Source organism: Procambarus clarkii, chromosome 26, assembly GCF_040958095.1.
Source record: "Procambarus clarkii isolate CNS0578487 chromosome 26, FALCON_Pclarkii_2.0, whole genome shotgun sequence".
Classification (NCBI taxonomy): domain Eukaryota; kingdom Metazoa; phylum Arthropoda; class Malacostraca; order Decapoda; family Cambaridae; genus Procambarus; species Procambarus clarkii.
In genome coordinates this window covers 27,910,034-27,914,128 of record NC_091175.1, presented here as the reverse complement: position 1 = coordinate 27,914,128, position 4,095 = coordinate 27,910,034, and positions in this window count along the sequence as shown.

Below are 4,095 nucleotides of genomic sequence, written 5' to 3'. Positions count from 1 at the left end.
TTCTTATACTCGCTGGGAGAGTGTTGAACAACCGTGGACCTCTGATGTTTATACAGTGTTCTCTGATTGTGCCTATGGCACCTCTGCTCTTCACTGGTTCTATTCTGCATTTTCTTCTATATCGTTCACTCCAGTATCACTCCATATTGTTCACTAAAGTCTGACTTCATAGAACTGTTTTAGAATACCAAATTATCAAATTATGTGGTTGACGTACTTGGATTCAAGAATGGGAATATAATTATTATTATTATTATTCTAATATGCAAATCTCTAGTTGCAATGATTTAGAGTTTACTAAACATAAATAAAACTGAAAATTGTACGGAAAAAATATAGATTACCCTGTACCGGAACCTATTTTCCTTGGATAATTCAATCAACCAAGTTTAACCCTTGCACAACGCACCTGTTTTGAGCAAAAAATTAATGGTGCAGTTGTTAAGGACATTTTTGTTGGTTTTTATAAATGTTCAGCTAATGTTATTGTCAAAATATTTCCAAACAACTAATTTAATTTCAAATCATAATGAGCAATGAAATAAAAAACATTAAAACATGGCTTAATTAAAAAAAATGTACACCCCTCAAGAGCACCTTAAGGGGCTGTGAGCAGCTAAGTGGTTAAGGTAAGAGACAACATCCCTGTATGAGGGGAAACTCAAACCCAAAAGACATAACACAGATCAGATAAAAAAAACTAACCTGAAGACAAATAACAGAACAAACGACGATGAAAATGCTCTCGATTTGATACTCGTTGTTATTGTTGTTTAAGATTCAGCTGCTGGGAACAAAAAGTTCCAAGTAGCACGGGCTATGGTGAGCCCGTAGTGGACTTACCTGGCACAGGAGCGGGGCTGTAACTTGATACTCATAAAGACATGGCAGAAGTAACAGCACACACAAGAACATCTTCAACTTAATGGAATAATTACCAAACAAAACTGCCGAGATCAACTTGGGTTTAGAGCGAGAGATGCAGACGCCACCATCTGGCCCACTCAACCATTCACACCAGTTGAGGACTACCAGAGAACATACAAGGACTTTGCAACGGATTTAATAAATAAAACCGTGAAGTAACATTCCTCCTCAAACAACAATTAAGCCCATGGGAGTAAAAACCAAAGTGGGAAGACGAATAATCATTTTCTAGACAGGTCAAAAAGATCACAAGTAAAATCAAATGAAATATATTTCACAGAGAGTGAGAGAGGCGACACCAACAGCCACTACCGAGGCACTGCTGCTCGTCATTATCATACACACAATAATACACAACCTTCAGCTTCACGCCATCAACTGCTCAACACACCAGCGTCGGCGTGAAATTGCTTCAGTGAAAGACCCAGTTTTTTATTGTTTAAGATTCAGCTGCTGGGAACAAAAAGTTCCAAGTAGCACGGGCTATGGTGAGCCCCGTAGTGGACTTACCTGCCACAGGAGCGTGACTGTAAATTGTTGAAAGAAAAGACACTTTTGCTTTCTGCCTTAAATACTGTCCGGCACTCACCTCACCTCTTCAATCTTAAGGTTATCTTGAGATGATTTCGGGGCTTTTTAGTGTCCCCGCGGCCCGGTCCTCGACCAGGCCTCCACCCCCAGGAAGCAGCCCGTGACAGCTGACTAACACCCAGGTTCCTATTTCACTGCTAGACAACAGGGGCATAGAGTGAAAGAAACTCTGCCTATTGTTTCTTGCCGGCGCCTGGGATCGAACCCAGGACCACAGGATCACAAGTCCAGCGTGCTGTCCGCTCGGCCGACCGGCTCCAATACAGGAGAGATTATGACAGGGAAAACACAGAACATATACGGCACTGAGACGGTGAAACACCAAAATTATTGGCACCGTTTTAGAGTACACTCAATGTACTCTCTAAAAAGGAGACAAGATGTATATCGTCATATATCACATATATCACATCATATATCACATATACCATGTATATATCACATCATAAATACATGGAAGATACTGGAGGGCCCCGTCCCTAATATCCACTGGAGCTAATGATCTGGTAGGAAATGCAGAAGAGACCCAGTGACTTAGTGCTATCGGTCTACAATGGTTTGCCTGTGCTTTATTACATCCTCTATAGCGTGGTGCTATCTTTCCTGTTTTAAGTATGTCGGGGATAGCGCCAGTATCTAGGTTTCACCTTCAAATAACGTTAAGGGCTTGTGATTGTTTTTTGTGCAGGAGCTGGTCGACACAACCAGGTAACGCAGAAGCTGGTCGACACAACCAGGTAACGCTGGAGCTGGTCGACACAACCAGGTAACGCTGGAGCTGGTCGACACAACCAGGTAACGCAGAAGCTGGTCGACACAACCAGGTAACGCAGGAGCTGGTCGACACAACCAGGTAACGCAGAAGCTGGTCGACACAACCAGGTAACGCTGGAGCTGGTCGACACAACCAGGTAACGCAGAAGCTGGTCGACACAACCAGGTAACGCAGGAGCTGGTCGACACAACCAGGTAACGCAGAAGCTGGTCGACACAACCAGGTAACGCTGGAGCTGGTCGACACAACCAGGTAACGCAGAAGCTGGTCGACACAACCAGGTAACGCAGGAGCTGGTCGACACAACCAGGTAACGCAGGAGCTGGTCGACACTACCAGGTAACGCAGGAGCTGGTCGACACAACCAGGTAACGCAGGAGCTGGTCGACACAACCAGGTAACGCAGAAGCTGGTCGACACTACCAGGTAACGCAGGAGCTGGTCGACACAACCAGGTAACGCAGGAGCTGGTCGACACAACCAGGTAACGCAGGAGCTGGTCGACACAAGCAGGTAACGCAGAAGCTGGTCGACACAAGCAGGTAACGCAGGAGCTGGTCGACACAACCAGGTAACGCAGAAGCTGGTCGACACAACCAGGTAACGCAGGAGCTGGTCGACACAAGCAGGTAACGCAGGAGCTGGTCGACACAAGCAGGTAACGCAGGAGCTGGTCGACACAACCAGGTAACGCAGGAGCTGGTCGACACAACCAGGTAACGCAGGAGCTGGTCGACACAAGCAGGTAACGCAGAAGCTGGTCGACACAAGCAGGTAACGCAGGAGCTGGTCGACACAACCAGGTAACGCTGGAGCTGGTCGACACAACCAGGTAACGCAGAAGCTGGTCGACACAACCAGGTATCGCAGGAGCTGGTCGACACAACCAGGTAACGCAGGAGCTGGTCGACACAACCAGGTAACGCAGGAGCTGGTCGACACAACCAGGTAACGCTGGAGCTGGTCGACACAACCAGGTAACGCAGAAGCTGGTCGACACAACCAGGTAACGCTGGAGCTGGTCGACACAACCAGGTAACGCAGAAGCTGGTCGACACAACCAGGTAACGCTGGAGCTGGTCGACACAAGCAGGTAACGCAGGAGCTGGTCGACACAAGCAGGTAACGCAGGAGCTGGTCGACACAAGCAGGTAACGCAGAAGCTGGTCGACACAACCAGGTAACGCAGGAGCTGGTCGACACAAGCAGGTAACGCAGGAGCTGGTCGACACAACCAGGTAACGCAGGAGCTGGTCGACACAACCAGGTAACGCAGGAGCTGGTCGACACAACCAGGTAACGCAGGAGCTGGTCGACACAAGCAGGTAACGCAGGAGCTGGTCGACACAACCAGGTAACGCAGGAGCTGGTCGACACAACCAGGTAACGCAGAAGCTGGTCGACACAACCAGGTAACGCTGGAGCTGGTCGACACAAGCAGGTAACGCAGGAGCTGGTCGACACAAGCAGGTAACGCAGGAGCTGGTCGACACAAGCAGGTAACGCAGAAGCTGGTCGACACAACCAAGTAACGCAGGAGCTGGTCGACACAAGCAGGTAACGCAGGAGCTGGTCGACACAACCAGGTAACGCAGGAGCTGGTCGACACAACCAGGTAACGCTGGAGCTGGTCGACACAACCAGGTAACGCTGGAGCTGGTCGACACAACCAGGTAACGCTGGAGCTGGTCGACACAACCAGGTAACGCAGGAGTTGGTCGACACAACCAGGTAACGCAGGAGCTGGTCGACACAACCAGGTAACGCAGGAGCTGGTCGACACAACCAGGTAACGCAGGAGC